This window comes from Aquila chrysaetos, chromosome 5 (assembly GCF_900496995.4).
Source record: "Aquila chrysaetos chrysaetos chromosome 5, bAquChr1.4, whole genome shotgun sequence".
Lineage (NCBI taxonomy): Eukaryota > Metazoa > Chordata > Aves > Accipitriformes > Accipitridae > Aquila > Aquila chrysaetos.
Window position 1 is genome coordinate 28,630,097 of NC_044008.1, and position 20,050 is coordinate 28,650,146.

Consider the following 20,050-nt stretch of genomic DNA (forward strand, 5'->3'; position numbering starts at 1 on the left):
ACCCCGTCCCGAGCCGCTTCTCCCTGCGCTCGGAGCACGGCGCGCACACGTGGGAGCTGGCGGCACAAAATCAGCCCCTCTCTGCCCTCCCCCCCCCCCTCCAAGCCCAGGTTTATTCAGAATTAAAGTTGCCCCCCCCCCTCCTTTATTTATTTATTATTTCTTTTTTTTTTTTTTTTTTCCTCCGTCCCCTCTCGCAAGCGGTAAATAAAGCTCATTTGCATGTCTTTGCAGAAAAGTTGCTGCCGTACTAGAATAGAAACCGGGCTTACCTAGTTTGGCAGGGTATGCAAAGTAGGATTGGCTGGATCAATTAGAGAATTATCTATTTATGAAATGTCTAGCTGCAATGAAAAGAGCTGGTACAATTATGAACTGTTGTCTTGACAACTGGGAAGGACTGATTGGATCATTTTATCAGTAGGGTTGCTGATTTCAAAAGCAAGCTGCCGAAAATAGTAAGGGACTTGGGTTTCAGAAAAGGGATTTTTTTTCTTCTTCGCCTTAGCTAGTAGGGAAAAATGTAAAGGGGGTGGGGAGAGGGAAAAGGGTTTCGCCAGGAAAGGTCCGTGATGCAGATTTATTGGCAAAAAGCCAGAGTTGCTATTGTAAATTTCCTCGCCGGTTTCAATGTCAACCCAAGCTCGTATTTGAACCCGGAATCAGGGCAAAAGCATTATCACTCTGTCACTTTGTTGCCAGAAGTGGATTTTTTTTTTTTTTTGGTTAATATTTTACTGTTACATCTGACAGGATTTCACATTTTCTGTAGCCCGCCTTTAGTACGTTGAACTGCCAGACAGAGAAATTAATACCCTGAGTGACTGTATTTTAATTAAGCAATTTCATGCAAATTACAAATTTTAGATTGCCAAATAATATATTGCACAAAAATTGTAGGCTGGCTGATCTGATATGCATGGAGTATTACTCTTCCAGGCGCTGTGCATACATGGGAAAATGAACAAAAATGCTAATTTCCAATCTACTATGCAAACGGTAAAAGATGCCTATTTAGATACATATGCTTTCCTTAGGAAGGGTAAACAGTTCTTTAATTTAATATAGCTGACACTCGAAGATGTGTTTTTCTCTCTTACAAAGATAATTTTTGCATTGAACAAGTAAATGAGAATTCAAGTAGAAAACATCTTGTTAATGGCGACTAATAAAAACTAATATCGCATGCAATATAATGATATTAAACCTTGTAACTGGTACATAAAGCAAGATCATTCCTATTGTTGCTCCGTCGATGAACATCAAATATGCTCGCATATTAAATCTATGCCGTCCGACCGGGGACGTCGTTAACCCTGCCTGCGGCCGGTTGAACGACTACCAACTCCCTGGAAGGGACGGGAGCGGGAGGCACGAACGGGACGCGCTTTCGGCAGCCGGTCCGCCCGCCCGAGCTCCCCTTCCCGGCCCTCGGCAAACGAAGGCGACAACCGGGGGCTCGTCCCCGCCGCCCCCCCGCCGGCCTGGGCCGCCCCGGGGAGCGCCCGGCCCGGGCTTCCCTGCCGGGCGCGGCTTCCCCCGGCGAAAGCCCCGAGTTTGCGGCGGGGGGTTGCGGGTGGTGGCGGGGGGGGGGGGGGGGGGGGGGTCCGCTCGCCAAGGTTCTCTGGGGACGGGGCGAGCAGCGCGGAGGTGTCCGCCCGCGGGAGAAGCTCCTCGCCCGGTTTGGTCTCCCTCTCCGAGGAAGGAGAGGAAGGACGGGCAGCCGCGGTTCCGCGAAGCCTCTCGAGATAAAACTTTGTGCCGGTCCCCGGCGTCCTCTCCTGAGCCTTTTCTCAGCGGGGGCTACCCACCCGGGTGAAACCGTCAGGGTTTGCCCCTCATTTTGCTTTCTGTTTTAAGGACCTGATTTCCCAGCACCACCACCAAACGCCGGCGTCTCTGTGGGAATCAGCTGAGGCTTCCCAGATGCTGTACACAATTAACCCGGTCCCAAATTTAGCTAGCGGTCCGAAGTACAGCACTTAGGATTGTACCTGCAAGTGGGTGGGTGTACTTGCAAGTCCCGAGCGTCTTAGCCACGGGCAGTGGCTAAGTGGGCTGAACACAACAGGACTAAAGTGTAGAGCACTTATCTGAATTTTTACCACACTGTAGCTAATATTTTTCCCTCTTTATACCCCCTTTTGTGGTTTGGGTTTGGGTTTTTTTGGGGGGGGGATGGGACAGGTTAATTTAAAAAAAAAAAAAAAAAAGGTATTATCCCTGGAGCTAGTATGTACTAAATGTCCTTCTCCTTTTTGTCTCTTCAGGATGTAAACAACGTGTGCAGGCTTTGTGTAAGAGTCCAGTTGCTGTTTTCACTGGAAACAGAGGACTGGTGGTTGGGGTAACACATTATTCACTGTTGGCTGGGTGGATTTTACTTTACAAGACTTCTGCTGCTGTTGTTGCTAAGTTCTTCCAAATTTAAATCAGATTTGGATTTAGGTTCTCTGAGATACTTATTCATGTTCCATGATAAGAAGAGAATTGTTTAGTGTCATGTTCATTCTCTGAAATTCATGGAAGCAATGAAGACATCTGTGTATTTTTGTGCATAATTTAATGCAGAATTTGAGCACAATTTTTACGTGAGATTTCAGTGGAAGTGTCAGTGCGTCTTTAGTCATTTATGGCAAAGATGTTGTTCGGATTGTTGGAAGTAGGCAAAGTCCAGAGGCCCCGATACCAGAAAAGCATTTTTCCACCTTACAGAACATGGGGTTAGGGTGTGTGAAGATCGTTGGTAAGCAGTTGCAGCAAAGCTGTGTTGTATTTTCAGTTACACTAACAGTGTTTGTCCATATTAGGCTGACGTTCCTGAAAGCAGCATTTGCTCCTGAATTGTTACATACTCAGGCAAAATTTTTGCTCTTTGTTGTCCAAGTGCAGTTTCAGTACTGTGATTCATATACTCTCTCTGCTTGTAAAGCAGTAAAAATTAACCAGAGCTTTCTAAGCAGAATTTTCCGTTGACATCACTGGAGAATCTGCTTAAAAACTGATGGTATCATACGGCCAATGGAAAGTAAGCTATGCATGAAAAGAAATATCTGGATAAACTATAGCATCTTTGTTTTTTTTTTTAAAAAAAAAGAACAATCAACAAAGAATTTTGCTCTAATTAAGTCCTAGTCAAACAGTTCCTTGCAAATAACATAATCAAAAAATTTTGGCAATTTTCTTCAGAAAAGAGTCAACAGTAAGTTTTTCTGTTTGTTTGGGTTTTAATCAATAAAATAGTTTCATTTTTGGTCAAATAATATGCTGGGAATTTCTCCACCAGCTGTCAAGCAGTTTGCTGGAATGATTTCTGTTTCATTATTCAACCAGCTTGAGGGTTTTCACTCTTGTGGTATTTGGCAGGGCAAATATTTTCAATACCTGCAACTGACCATCTTATTAACTGTGAAAAATTTCACTTGAACAATAAACAGTGTTCTGCCAAAGAATCACAGCAACTTATTCCAAAGTACATTACTCGATCAAAAATCTTGGGCAACATTCATATGACCTTTGCCTGCTTTCAAAATGCAACATTTATGCATTTTTTTTTTCCTCCAGAATTCTCCATTGAGTAATATGGGTTGGTTTTTAAAAGATAACCCAAGAGTTTCAGCAAAACAGTTATTATACTTGGGATAATGATATTCAAAGGGACTCACCTTGCAACCTTTACACACATGAGCGGTTAACTCTTACTTATATAAGGACAACAAGGACTACTTGTATGTATAAGGGTTGCAGGGTCAGACTCAAAGGCCCCCAATACGACAAAGCATTTAAGAGCAGGAATTACTTTGGTCTTTTGCTGTAGAGAGCTGGAGTGCTGAGCTGGGGCCATAACTGATGTGGTAGCTGATGTTCCTGGAGTTAAAGGGTTTTGTAGGAGTCCTGCTTTATATTTTCAATACCAAATTAGGAAAGAATTTGGAAAAGGGGGGATATGTGAGAAACAAGGAGGTAGAAATGTATTAAAGTGTGACTACAGGATAAGAATAAGGACATTACTTCCAAATCTTTTAGGTAGACTTCGCCAGGATCAAGGAAAGCTAACGAAGAGGCTAAGCTTCTTGTACAGCTCATCTATACTGGGATTTTTACAAGGAAATTTTTGCCATTGACACCAATGTTTTTCACATAAATTAATTTGCTTGTCAAAACTTTCTATAGAAAAGCATCTCAGCTTCAGGGGGGGATGTCAGGACTGAAATGGAAAGAGCTTTTCATCATAAGACCCTGCTATAAGCAGACGAGGGCCTGGTCCACAGGTGGAAGCTGAACTTTGGTCTATCACATTTGAGAGAGGTGCCCTAATCACCATTGACTAGCCTGTGCTGCAATCTCTTTTTTTTTTTTTTTTTTTTTAAATGGGAAACAATTTTCTTTTCATGGGGAGTGAAAAACAGTTTCAAAAAAAATTTAAATGTTTCATGCAGAGGAATTCTTACTTTCCTGCCAGCCTTTCCTATATGACTTGGAAATCTGAAGGAACTTCATACTTACACAAAAGATTCTCAAAAGAGCAAGATTTGGCCCCTGTGAAACTGGCAAAATATTTTGCAAATGCTTTCCGTTTGAATGATTGAGTTGCTCAAAGTTTAATAAATTGGGATATAGGTTTTACCAAATTAAAAAAAAATATGAAAAGACAGGAGCATTAATTTGTCCTATATTACAGAAACACAGTTTGCACCATTAGGTCAATACTTCCGTTCCAAATCTGTTATCCAGGGATGTATAACTTAGCCATAAACATTCATTCAGAACTGCAATGAGGCATAGGAATGTATCAAACTTGAATGTAGCCTTGGATAATTTTTAAATGACAGAAAGGCTAGCAAAAAAGGCAATTCATTTTTTGTACTCTTTCAATTCAAAAAGTAACTCCCACTGTTTAGGCAGATAGCCTACGCTGTTGAAGAGCGTGCTTGTGGCACCTAAGTAGAAAACCAAATATGAAATAACTTTTTCATCTCCTGCAGAGGCTCAGGCTTATGTATATTTGCTGTGTTAAAAAAGAAAATATTTATACAGTCATTTTTAGCATAGATTTTGGATAAAATTCAGTTGTGGTGAAAGCTATTGCATCCCCTGATGACGTCAATAGAGAGACGATTCTGCTCACTGTGCCTTTGACATCTGTGTTTAGGAGCTAGATAAACACAATGTAATAGTGTTAGGGATATTATTATAATCAACTAGGGGATAAGAAACTCTCAGGACCTGAGGTGATTTTGCTATTGCTGGATGGAGAAAACCCTGTGTGTGCCCCGCTAGCTCAAAGCATGTCTTTAATCATGCATCGGAACACGGAAAGAAACTTCTTCCTGGAACACTTATCTGGAAACATGGTAAGCAGCACCGGCTATTGCCATTGTTTCCAAAATACAGGACGGCGAGTGGGAGAGTGGCTCAGCCTTAGGAAGCCCAGTAGCATCCTCTTGGCATTAGAAGCTCTCCCTTATTACGTTAAGGGCAGAGTTTCTGCGACTCTGGAGAGCTGCCCGGCGTGGTTCCTGCTGGGCATCCCTCCACTCTGGGGAAGGTGAAACGCGATCCCCAAGGATGACAGCATTCCTCCAAGTGGATTACAAAAGCTGTCCTGCCTGTTTAGGCCATGAAATGGCTGGAAGCCTTGGAAGGGATGCAAACCAGGGAGTAATAAAAGTCTGGCTAAGCTTCACATCCAAGCTGTCAGGTAGGAGGCGATGCTCTGGAACTCAGAAGAAGGAAGAGACAGGGGACGACTGGGTTTTTCCTCTCTTTGGTGCAATGACATGTTGCCAGAGGGTGCTCTCTTACTTGAAGTCAATAGAGTTGCAGCCATCTGGCTGAAATACCATAGGTTTGGGGTTTTTTTCACATTTACTGGCCCCTAGTCGTTCTGAAGCATCAACACCATTTCCTTCTGTTCAGCTATTCATTTCTTATTGAGCTAGGCCAATGCTGGAAATCATGTTCATGCAGATTTTCCTTCTTCTCTGATATCATCATTCAAAGTTCCACTCTGATGAAATGCTAATAACCGAACAGGCCTTCCACCAAAGACATGCATTCGTATGCATTTCGAGACGTAATTCATGGCACCGTATGACATTAGCCTTGCCACAAAGATGATTCACTGCTATGGGAAATAAATACCAGTGTTTAAAAAAAATCTTTCCTGACTTGTTGAGAAGTAACTCCAGGTCCTGAAATTCCTTCGCATCAGACTGCACAAAAGAAGTCATTATGTTAACGCTATGACTGTGGGTCCAGGTGAGATGAGAAAAAAGAAAGACGGATTTTTGGAAGAAGGGTCTGTCTAACCTGTAACACGTGTGCGCGCACAAGTCCCCCACCTACTAGCACAGAGGCGGGTGACTGGGAGAGGAGCACGTACTTGGGCAGTGCAGACAGCAGTTGGGGAAAAGTGATCTGTGTGCGGCAAGTCCCATGGCAAAGCAAGATACCGATATTGATATTATTACTCAGTAATGCACTGTCAGGTCCTCTGCAGCTTCCAGGTAATTTCAATGGCACCGTCGTTAAGGCCGCAGATCCGAGGAGTTCACAGAAACAGTGGTGCAACGAGCCCCACTGTTCTGAGCCCACCAAAAGTGCTTCTCACAGATACTATTTATTTTGCTGTTTCAACCTTTTCTCTGCTTTTCCACTGTCAGAATGAAAAAAGTGAGGAAAAGGAGAAGGAAAGGATGGGAAAAGTGCAAAAAGAAAGGAGGGAGGGAAGAAGGTAACCACCTGCACTTTTTATTTTGTCATTGCTGTTAAAAACAACGGCATTTGGCATCACACAGAACCTTTCAGTCATTATGTTATTCACTGTACTTGAAGTCTGCTTCAATAAAATGTTTCAGATTAAAATGTCAATGTTTATGCTCAACTGGCCCCAGATCTATGGGTTTAGAAATATTTTTCCATGGGTTCCTGATCTCCACACATTCTTCATTCTGCATGGCTGCAAGCCATGCCTCATAAAGGTGAGAATGTGGCATAACTGTGCAGACTTAAAACCACAGTCCTTTGTGGTATGTTTTTCAGTTTTGTGTAAGGCCAAAGGTATGGCCAAATTCTAGTTAATTTAGGCGGTTCCGTGAGCTGGCACAACCCGTGTAAGGGAAATCCACAGAATTTGGACTTCAGATTAAAATATACATGTTTTCAAGCACTATGTTTCACCCATTCACGTGACTCCGGCAGTAACTTTATGTTAAAAGAAAAAACACTTTCAAGCTATTTCAAAGTCCAATCAGAGAATAATGTAATATGATGGGTAGCACAGCTGGCAGTGATTTCTGTATTTTAACACCTCATGTAATCATACAGTACCTGATGAAGTAAACTACTGCTCCTTATACAGCAGAGTACTGCTGCAGCTACTGTTGCAAGTGGGGAGATGTTATCACAGCTACAGACTAAAAGCTTGAGTTACTCTTCAGTGTTTCTGTTGACATATGAACAGCAGCCTTTTCTGTGAAGAGAAACAAAAGAAGATGCAGTATTTTTTCAGTGTACCCAATGAGTTTTGAAAACTTAGTAATCTGTTACAATTTTGCAATGCTACATTATTTTGTAGCCTTTTAAAATGCTTATTTCATTAGCAACACCTTAAACTTCATCCTTTGTGAATGAATGGAATCAGTATCAGACAAAATGAGATTTCATATGACGCTTTAGATTCTCTTTTTATGTTTGAGTCTTCATTGCTTTTTACTTTTCTTTTCCAGTTTCTAATAAATTTCCCCAATACTTTCCTCAATTTTGGGAATGTAACATTAAAATAATTTCATATTTAATTAAATTCTAAAGCCCCAGTTAGAACTTAACACCCAGTAAATATAATTTAAATAAAGCAATTATTGCTCAAAGGTAATTTTTATGTATTTCTTCTGTAATAGATGCTGGCATATTTATTCTGTCTTTCAGTGCTAATCCTTTGCATAATCACAAAACAAAACAATGTCTCTTTAATTACAGTATGAATTGTTAAATTGTTGTTTTGGGTTGGTTTTAATTTGTACCCCTTTGAACACCTTTGCTGCAACTAGTTGTCACTGCTGTTTGTCCCAGTGAAAGTATCAAAGGACTGGTAAGTGCAAAACAGATGACGAGGTTTGCTATTATACCTTCTCCTCCCCTACATACTGGTCATGTGTACTTTCTTAATTAAACTCAATCCCGTATCTTCTCTGTGAGAACTCTCCGTTCACGCTGAACCCACCTTCACCGCACACACCAAGAGCCCTTGGGTCAGCTCCCTTCCCTGTCCCCTGCGCTACCTGAAAATGAGTGCTATTCTTTTGCATTGCTTCCCGCGCCACATACGTCACTTCACAAACCCCACTGATCTTCCTTTCTGCTTCTTTTGTCAAGACACAGATTTTCCCATCTTTCTTTCACAGTTCACAGGATCTTGAGCTTCTCCGTCACCGAAATCACTTCTCTGAAATACCTTGTCACAGAGGATGACCAGCTTCTCTCTCCCTCTGCCTCCAGCCCCTCCTTGTCCCTTCAGCTGTGGTCCCTGAAGCAATGCCTGAGCTGGACGCGGAGAGTTACATGGAGGGTGAGCATTTGATCCCATTCTTTATTAAAAATTGCTTTTAGCCCTCCTGAGTTGCATCTCAGGACCCTTCTTTCGCACCAGCTCCCATGAGTCCCAGACCTTTTGCCGGGGTAGGATCTCACTCTGAGACTATGATGCACCTGCCTTTTCCTCTGAGAAGTGCAAGAACCTGATTACCTTTATGTTCATTTTGCTCACTTCATAACACTGCTGAAGAAAAGAGAGAGGAAGGAACCTGTCAGGAGAAGCTTCTCCATGTTTGCCTTCTCTCCAATTTCAGCTGGCCTTGAATGAGAAGAGGTGAATCCCTTCTCCTGGCTCGAAGTGGTCACTGCAGACCATCATGGATGCTCTCCATCGGGAAAAAGGGAGGTAATTTCCTCTAATGCTGCCTTTGTTATGTCTATTCTGTAGAAAAAGAGGGCTTTGCTGTGTGATACTGCGTAACAGTCCCTTCAATAAAATATAAAAATCTGCAAACTTCCTAATCCTTGCACAAGCATTTAGCCATGAGGCTTTTACTGCTACTAATAGGAGTCCTTCAACTAAATCTCTACACCTTTCTGTAATAATCTACACAAGAAGTAATGTTCTGTAATACCATTCAATCTCTATTTTTATGTCATGCCATAGTCTAATATTCCTCAGTCCATGGCAAATATGCCTTCAGAAAATAGCCTGAGATGGGACAGAATAAGATCCATGATCAAATGAGAATCACTCACTGAAACAGAATTCTTTCTAGCGAGTTGATAAGCCAGACCACGAGGATATAAAAAGTGCAGGGATGGTTTGTGCCAGGTACAGTCTCTAGTTGGAAGATTTGGCTCTAAAAACCCATGAGGAAAAGAGCTCATTCTATGCACTGAGTGGAAAAAGAAAAGCCAAGATATTTGAAAGAAAATGGAAGCTACCTGAACTACTATACCCTTCACTTTATTTGTGATCAAGACCACCATTGGATGGCTGTAGAGCAAGCCCAAAAACGCACAGAAAGGTGAAATGTCCAGCCAAAATCAGAGGAGCAAGAGTTTATAGGAAAGAAAAGGCAGTGATCTGCAATCTTCCTTCAGTCTCGCAGAAGCTGTCTACATGGTAGGGGACATTAGAGTGAGCTTAAACACCAGCCTAGAGAGTGGGTTTTTTAATTCCAGGGTCTCCACAACTTTCCCTGTTTCATCTGGGATACAAGAAGCAAGATGACATATGTTCTGAAGAAACTGACTGAGGATTTCACAGGTCTTTTGCAATTGAACTTCCGAGCAGAAAATAGCGAGATTCAGTGTAACGTTGCTCACCAACATAGAGAACGGAAAAGGCTGTTGTAGGGAGATACGCAGGTTTGGTACACATTCTGCTGAGGTGAGATAGAACAGCGGTCATCAACAGGCCTACCTAGGAGGAGTTCAGCATCCCATCAGCACTGGTAGGTGTGGAGTGACTGCCTGTATCACGTGCCGTTGCTGAAGCCACCGAGCTGGGAAGCCCTTTCTACCCATTGTCCACTTACCCTGGCGCTGCCTATGACTGGGTAAAACACAGGTAAAAAAATTTAATAGATTCCCAGAAACTTATAAATCAGAAAATTGGCTTTTGGTGTACATTGAATGACCTATAAGAGGCAAACCATTCTCAGGAGGTAGAGGAAGAGTCTCCACTTTGTATTAATTCATGGAACAGCAGACATGGAATTAGTGCAATAAAATTAAAATTCTAATCAACAAACATTTGTAGAAAATAGATCTTGGCAAACTGATTTGATGTACTTATAAGTTTGGTTGAGAACACTAGTAATTTCAATAGATGCAAGCTTGAATAAAATATTTGACCTATCTCCACAGTGTCCTGAGACTTTCTAAAGTTACAAGCAAAGGCCTAGATGTCAAAAAATAATAATACTAAACCCTAACAAATGGTAAACACTGCATAGAGTAGGTCACTGGTACAAAATAGCAAACTACATTGCTTAATGGTTCAGATAAATAAAAAGTATGTTTGGAAATGGCTAAATATGAAGTCATATGCACGAGAAAAATGCAGATCATACTTAGAGAATGAGCAACCTCTCCAAGAGAAAAAATTACTATGAAGATTTGCCTCATACTGGATCTGCATCCTGGAGCTCTCAGGTCGCTATATTTTCTTTTACAGGGTTAATAAAATCCTCATTTACATATGTTGTAATTTAAGAAGCAGAAGAAAAGAAGGTGGGTTTTTTTTTAACAAATCACAACTATTTAAATATTTGTCCAGTTCAGCTTTCTAAAGTTAAGGAAATCCACTGAAAAGTTATAGAGGTTTTAGGGAAAAGCCTGGAAAATGAGATTGAAAAATGTGTCTTCCCGTGTAAAATTCAAGAGACTTGGTCTACTTAATTTATCAAGAGATAACTTAATCACAGTCCTTAAATACCTACATGGGAAACAGAAATTTCATAATAAGATGGCTCTTCAATTGAGCTAACAAAAGTGTAATAAGATCCAATAGCTGGAAATTGAGGCTTGACAAAATTAGGCTAAAAATTAGGTGCATTTTTTTGAAGTGAGGGTAATGAGCCTCTAGAACAATGTACCAAAGACTTCTATGGATTCTTTGAGGAATTTTTCAATAATGTTGCAATTTTTTTAAGATTTGCTGTATTTCAAACAGGTTTGATTTCAGAAAAGCCCACCAGCCTTTTTTAAGCAGGAGGTCAGCCTATGTGATCAAACCATTCCCCATGAGCTCTACACTCTGTAGAACCCATGATAAAGCTCTGAGAGCCCAAATGTTTGGACATTTTAAAAAAATCTAGTCTTGGACGACTGGCAATGATAGCTGCAGATTGTATCATGGACTTTCCGACTCGGATAAGTTCAAATGAAACAGTTCAGTAGGCAGTTATGAAGTAGCTGCCCCAGATCACTTGATGTGTAACAAAATAGTAAAACAATGCAGGTTTTCATTATCTGAGTGCCATGAGTAGTGCATATACTGAAAGCAGACAAGCAAGCTGAGTAAAACCTTCTTTATTGACAGCAAAATCTAGTGTGGAAGTGCAGCTGATGAATATCTGTGTGATTTTCTCTGGGCCTAGGGGCTACTATCCGTTTTTTTCTAACTAAAGGACTCTCCAAAATGATACAGGAGCCCAGGCTGTTAAAAAGCATCACATTATGAAACGTCAAGAGAATTATGTTATTTTGCCTAATGGTGAAACCTGGATTTCTACTGGTGAAGCCAGATGAGCTCCAAAATAGCACTTAGATGCTCAAAACCACAATTTGAGCAAATTCATGCAATTAAGAGAGTGACCTCCAAAACCTCTCCACCTAACTGGTATCAGATCTGAGAGGCTGCAGATATCCACCCTTTTATTCAAGAAGCAGTCATTAAGTATGAGGAATTCTGCTAGGTTCAAGAGCACTGCCATCCTCGGATAAAGCATAGCAGCTAGGTAACTGTCCCAGCTTTAAGGCCATTTGGGTTCAAGAATCTTCTCTGAAGTTTATACTGTGGTTTGCAGGAGTTGTGGGTTTAGCTGCCTTGAAACAGAGACTGCATCTCAGGTTAGCCACCTCTTAGATGGCTGCTCTAACAACCAGGCTGTTGTACAAAAGACTGTTTTTCCAAAGAATTGAACATGTCTGTCACTTATAACTGAAGGACTGACCTGGTTACAAAATTACAATATGCACATCTGGCATGTGAATCCCAGCCATACAGAAACTCCTTGTTCTTGGACAAAGACATCATCTTGAGCACCTCCTTGTTTGATATGTCATATTAGGGAGCTAATTAACATTTCCTGTTCGTTCCCCCATACCCACACCTCCTCTACCCTAATTGGATGTGCAGAATATCATGCATCCCAGAGTTAAGTATCAAACTCCTCGTTTGACACAAGGAACCTCTGAATATCACATCCCTTAGGTCCCATTTGGGCTCTGACACACAGTGATCATATGTGATGAGATGGGTCAGGGCGTATCAAGGCAAGCTGGCCAGCAAGGACTGCCTTGAGAGAGTGGGGAACGAAAGAGAAAACACATGTTGGAATGTATCACAAAAGTGATCTACATTAAAAAAAACAAAACCAAAACAAGACAACAACAACAACAACAAAAAACAAAGAAGAGAAAACCTCACACACCTTTTTTCCTTTTTGCTAGGTTATTTTTATTCTGGGTCATCCGTTTCCCATCCAGTTTACCACATTAGGAGTGAGGAGGGTTAAGGCTGCCTAAACTGGCTTTCCAGCATGGTTACTGAAAGAGAAGCACACAAAGCTATTCTGTAAGTGGAAGATCAGATTATCAGCAGTCTTCCATACATTCAATTCTGGTTTAAAAAACTCCATCAGATCAGAATAATGGTGAAGCAATTTTTCCTAATCATGCCAAGTCAGGAGCAAGATTCTAGCAATAACTACAGAAATCAGACTGATGTCATACTGATTAAAAAAAATGAAAAAAGCAGAGGAAATTAGAAAAAAAAGGATATCACTTCTAGGAAATCATGGGAAATTCTGGACATTTTTATAAATCTAACCTAAGACATAACAAAGCAAATAACCACAAGTTTGAACTTCCCATGAAGACAGGAAAAATTCACAGCTGAGGGAAAAGGTGAGACTCAAGAACAAAGCAAGCCATAAGTTAGCTTCACCTCCTACTTTGGCAGTTCGAATGAGGAACTGTAGTTCCATGTGAGGACTGAGAGGAAAAAAAAATTGGAAAAGGTAATAATTTAATGAGTTTAGTAAACAGATTTTGTAAAAATTACATGGGAGGGGAGTCTATCATCTGGTCAGATAACTCACAGTGCAAGCGTACACTATGTACTTGTTTTGATAGAGAAGCAGTGCAAACTTTTTGCTAGACCAAGATGAGAATTTTTTGATAGAGTCCTTTTCCAAGGGAAAACTGCAAAGTTCTTATGTAGGAATTGCTTCAAAGAAGCATTCAGATGCTTCAACAATATGTACAATACATTTCAAGTATGCATAACTGATTTCAAGGTTTTCTGAATAATTTTGACTTTTCTTCTTGTCATAACTTCCTACTTCATTGTAACTACAAACACATGAAAGATCAATAGCGAACTAAAACCTTTTCATATGAGCTGTGCAGTTTTTAACATTTTTATTTCCTAGAAAATTAAATAATTTTGTTCATAACAGCCATTTTCCTTGTTATACACTCTGTTCTAAAACAGAAAATTATTGAGGAGCTGTGGAACTTTTCGTGAAATGGAAAGCTTGCATCCCAATCAAATGTACATTTGCCATGTTTAGGGGATTTCGAGTCTGCCAGTTTACAAGGGATAAGTGATCCATTTGAGTTTTTTGGTATTCCAATTTGCTGATACAATGTGTGCATGTGATCTCTTTTTACCTTGAATGGATATGGTAAGAACGAGGGGGAAGTCACACTGAGGTAATTCCACTTACTAAACTGCTGCGGAGGCACCACTGAGTACGTAGGCGTCGCACACGGCAGTGGAACGGAGAGAAATCCAGCCTGGCGCTGAGCGACCTGCTGCTCACAAAGGAGGGTCCAGGAGCTGTGTCAGTGCGGTGCTCCGTGCCGGCTAATACAGGGATGGCTGGCAGGGCTGATTAGCCCAGGCAGAATGAATTAACGGGGCCACGCCGTGTCTGGTGTTTGAACCAGCTCTGTGGACAGTCCCATTGTGCCCAGTTCTCGTCAGATTTGTGCGAGCCGTTCAATAATGCCTAATGCAGCATTGCTAAGGACTGTCATAAGACATTTCTTCTGCATTTTTAGGGATGCTGGAGAACTCACACGGAGGCACATCTATGCTGTGTAGGTCTATTAGTGAAGGTTGAAAAACTGTCTTTCACCTGGACTGGAAGTATCTGGAATGGTCTTGATTAGCGCTAAAAAAATCACTCTGCACCAAACAAAAAAGCCTTATTTTCATAACACAGCACTTACTTATACCTGGGGAGAGCAGTATTTGAAAGTGGTTGAGATCCTGAAATATAGATAATCTCTTTCAGGATCTACAGCCCTCAAATTAGTCCTGGCAGATAAGCATGAAATCTTAACTTTGTGCAATATTCAATGGATAAACAGCATGGTAATCAGAGGACAAGGCTGCCACACAAAGCATCCCGTTTTGATGAAAATGACTATTGCTGTGCTCTGTACTAACTGTAATTTCCTAAAGACTGGAATTTTCATGCCAGATGGATCATGTTGTTATAGTCCAGTTGGAAGGCGAAAGGGTCCTGAGTTGCCAAGGCCACGTCATCATCCAATTGCTTCGCCATCTGCTAATAGCTTGGTATCGATGACAAACCCAGGTGCTTTCCTAAATATAGTAGTGATCTAACAACTTGTGGCCATGTCTCTTCAACCAGAGAAGGCTGAACCGGAACATTTTGCTAAAAAACATCATAAATATGAACAAGTAACAAAAATAATAGTGATAACAATAACCGTGTGGCCTTATCTCCCAAATAATCTGAATGCAATTTAAAAATGTTGAAAACTATATGCAAGAACTATTTTACTTGCTGGCCTGCGGTAGAATGTGGCATTTTTAATAGTGTGGAACAGTGATATTGCTGTCTTAAAAAGGGGAAATGTAGAATGATATATACAGCTACTCGAAGGACTAGGACATGCAGGAAGAAAATAACAATGACTCCTCTCACAAACCAAAGTAAGAGCAGAATCTGTCTCCTAATGGTTGTAAAAAGTGCAACTGCCTCATTTAATTACTTAAAAATAGTCAAGTCTGGAGCTATAGGAATCAGCCTTCATTTGACACCGCACTCAACAAATTGCCGTATAGCAATTGCTTCTGTTATGTCCAGACCCTTCCTCAGAACAGAAGAGGTGCTCCCTGCATTCCCACTTGCGAATGGCTTCACCAGCACCCTCCAGACCCCCGTCGTTGTGGACCCCTGCAGAGGGGGTCACACACAGGGGAACTCCCCAAAGCGAGGGGATGCAGCTTACTTCGGGAAGAGAGGCGATGGCGTAGAGCAGCTGGCCTGCCAGCTAAATAACGTCCCCTGCCAGCAGTTTCATTAATCATTGTGGGCCCATCCAGAAGCTTGCTGAAGCCAATGGAAACCCTCTTCATGACATCATGGTGTTTTGGGCTTGTATTACTGAATCACTCTAATGTCCTAAGATGTCCTTGGAAGAAGTTTGATGCTGTTTTATCAGATTATCTGTTTCACTTTTTCTTGGAAAAAATTAAATGTGCCCTTTACTGTGTTCCGTAAGCTTCTTATATGAAATATAATTCGAAACATTTAATTCTTCAGCAAAGGAAATGTGATTATGAACAAACACAAAACAGCTTCTGAGTGCTTTTTTGGAAATATGATTTATAACATTTTTATATTTACTTCAAGTTTGCTTCCCAAAGTTACACTTACTTTCCTCTAAAAATTGCCATTATTCTTTGGCTATTCTTTTATTGCAAAATTATTCACTCAGTTTCTGGTTAGAAAAGCTTTGCTGGAATGAAATGATCTTTCAGAACAGTGTACCTTTTTATGTTTCCAATATTAACTAACCACTCAGGGTGTGATCTTGTTGAAATCGGAGGATTTTCTATTATACAGGAGTGGAAATATTTAGCTCCTCTCTCCCCTCTCAGAAAACAAACCACATCCTGGAAAAAGAAATGTTTTACACAGAATTTATACATGATAAGAAATTCATTCCACAAGTGGAGTAAGACCTTTAAAAGACCTTTATCTACCTCACAGAATAAATTTGATATGCCTTACAAACCATTATGTGAACTCTTCCTCTCGGTGCATGCAGATGCAACTCTCTCTCCTAAGTGCTAACACCATAATTTCCATTCCAATGATGAAATCGGGTGTGGAGGGGGACAAGTTTATTGTAATGCATTTGTATATGATTACATACTAGATTGTAAAAATTTAACATTTATTTAGCTTCTTCTAATAAGCTTTTCAAAACCTAATAAATCTGAGTAGCTTAAAACATCTGTTTGCTCTGGAAGATCATTCAGTAGGGCTGGGCATCCTGCTGGTGGGGCTGCTGAGACTCTTTAAAGAGCCTGGTTGATACTCGCAGTGCATGTTACAAGAGGGCTATTCTTCAGGAAACTTTTGGGTTGCGTAGTTTGCAAACACAGGATGTTAAGAGATTGAGCTTTATGTATGCGAACTGTTTCTCTAGAAGTTTTTCTGGAGATTTTGTTAACAAAATGTATCAGAGAAGCTTGAAAGGTGGGACCCCCATTAGCACTGCAAGATAAAAAATCACACAACCTTTCTTTCCTGCTGTGTTAGAACAGGGCTTCCAGCACTTCTGACTCAGAGGCATCTCGCCTGGTGCAAAAGGTTCAGCAGGGACAGCCCTTAACATACAACTGACATACATCCCCAAGGATCTTACATTGACGAGCACCGGCCAGAGCAGATACCAGTTTCATTTATTTCGCTCCTCTTTCTGTTTTGCCGAAGCCCTCTGCCCTAAAGCAACCCTGAAGTGCCCTCTTCTTTCTATTACTCCAGTGCGGTGATGAAATACAGGGTGATGCAGGAGCTACTAACGCAAACTCATTCCAGCAAAGCGATCCCATAACACAAATCTTTCACTGACCAACCACCCACACTATAAAGCCCCTCTGAGTCGTCTGATGATACAAATCAGAAGCAGCAGAACACACACTGCGGGCCATGGAGTTTCCACCCAGAGCACCTACAACGTTTTGCCTCCCTGGCCATGTTTAAATAGAAAATGCAATGGGACGGAAACCAGTTTTGTGAACATGAGGCAGGAAGCTTACAGTTTTTGTGGGGTTCATATGTGCAAATGCACAAAGGAAAGAAATTAAATAGACAATTTCTAACTCTGACCTTTTTATAAAATTATGTGTACTATTTATCAGAAAACTTGACAAACAAGAACACATTTAATGTCATGGAGGTAATTCCCCCAGCTTATTGTTCCATATTTCTTGGTCAAAATCAGTGCTGCAAAATTTGTTAAATCCATAAGTAAGATTAAATGAAGAGCTTTGTCACATACTTGTAATATAGAGTACTCTTTCTATGTGTTTTAATACAAAAGGATGACATTTTGATGATTTCACTGAGAGATTTGAGACCTCCTTGATTTCACAGTAACTTGGTGATGTTTAGTTTTTAAATGTTTTAAAGAAACCTTCATGTGACTTTTAGAAATTTCTGAATTAAAGGACAACTTAATATGTTTGAAGCTGGAAGACAGTAATTAAGATTCATGTAAAGAGTTTGGGAAACACAGGTTTGGATCACAGAATTGCAAAGGTTAAATAATGCAATAAATTAATTAATAACAAATTATCCTATTTTGCTAAGGATACCAAGATAAAACTTGTGACATAGGGAAATGGTATGTTACCAGGACAACCTACTGGGGGTCTGATAGACCCTAACTTCACTACTTCTGCAGTGGAGGGTGTTAGAGTGGGTTTGGAGCTGCCCTAAATTCTACCAGGGCCAATCAAACAAGACAGAAACCTGCAACTTCCTCTGCATTTCTTTAATTTCCACTAGGTCCCAGGGCAACTGGAAGATAATGAAAGGTGAAGTTCAAAATAATGGTGGGAACAAACAAAACTTAATCTTTAGAATAACTGGAAACAGACTTGATGGATTTGCCCAGCAGAATATGTGCAAATACTTCCCAAAAATTTACTGCCAGGTGCTTTTTATCTGGACTCTGTTGAAGCAGTGACAAGAGAAAGGCAAATGGATACAAATAAAGCCAATCCATATTTCAGTACTTTCAAAAATGTATATCCTAAACCAGTTCCCCAATATCAGTAGTAAAAAAAAAACAAACCCCTTTTCAAAGTCAATGGGATGATAGATTGCTTCCCAAGCAAGAATGACTCTCAAGCTGTTTTCGTCAATTTAGTTCCAATAATGAATGTGGTTGATATGATTTTTCTCACTGGTTTATATTAGTGCATACCTTGAATGTATATATTTGAGAAATTTCCTTAAGATACTATGACCCTGTTGCTTTTCTCTTATACAGAGTGGATCAATAGTTACACTGAATAAAGCTTGTGCGAGAAGAGAATCAACCCTGATTTTCAACAATACTTATAGCTTTCGACACACTGGCTGCAGGAAATCTGCCTCTCTGACTCTTCGATTCTAGCCTCTAATACACTCTCTCTACTGGCATCATGACAATTTTCTGAAGCAGACCCCCTGAGACCTTCGGTCATGAGGCTTATTTCACTTTGTATGATTTGCCTTAGATGCGAATTCAGGTCGTTTCTCGGGTGTACCACCTACTTCTCCAGAGGAGCAGTGAGCTACCAGGGCAGCTGAATCACTTCCCCCCCAGGTGAAGGCCACCGAAAAGGCTCCCCTGCCGTGTGTCCACCTATTTAAGCAATGAGGCAATGTTGTGAGGAACAAGCTTTCTTAGATTATTTCTGTTTGGGAATAAAGTGATAAAGCATTTTTTCCTTGTGCAGTTTCCAATTGGAAATACCACGAGGAAGCATGTTTCTCATTATATTTCCTACTTGTTCAAGTGTATTCCCATGCCAAGGGAACAGCTGAATCAAAAGGCAGGCAATGCCCCAGAGTTCTGATGCAACCAAATGGCAAGTGAGAGCAAATTACTTCTCCCTTTTCTTCTTTAACTTTTTTTCCCAAAAAATTGTTGAAAAGTTTTGATGCAAAATGAAAACAGAATTATGGGTTGGGAAGCCTCCACAAAGCCTTACTCACCTTTTCTGCCAACAAACTGCTAGCTATTTTATGTAAATAGGAACGCTCTATGCTTTCTGGTGTTAGCTAACAGAATTCAGTGAAATGGAGAGCCCAGGCTCTGGTCGAGGCCGATCGTAACTCACCCTATCCTCACGCATTTGCTGGAAGACTGAATACGACGCTATGCTATTTCATTTTTTCTTTATTCTAATCTTAATCAAAACTTTTTCATTGTGTAACCAGTATGTGTAGGGCAAAGCTCTTTTATCTTGCACCAAGGGAAAGACTATCCTGCGAGCGAGATTTTACCACAGGGCAGGGAAGGGAAAGGGAGCATCTCTTCGCTCCCTGGTATTACCCATGACGGGTACAGCCGGGGCTCCCTCCTCATCCACAAGCCCTGCTCTACCTTCTGGGACTGCAACTGTTTGGCATCATTATTTCTTTCTGTTAGTCACTTGGTTCTCAGGCAATGAAGCTCAGCGTGGTGAATGTCATACTGCTTACCAGGCAGTCCTGTGTATATTTTCTGTATCTCCTTGAAATCTAAAGAGAAAGGATTTACATGAGATGTACGCAGGTCATTGGCCTCTCTTTGGTCAGTTGACCTTTTCTGTGGGTAGTAAGTTAGATGAGCCGAATTCATAACGACTAACGACGGGGTTCACGTCACAACACGACCACTGCGGGAGCCCGCTCCTACCCCGGTTCTCCTCAACCCTTTTCCAAGGTGCAGAGCACGAGGCACTCGCCGGTGTGCA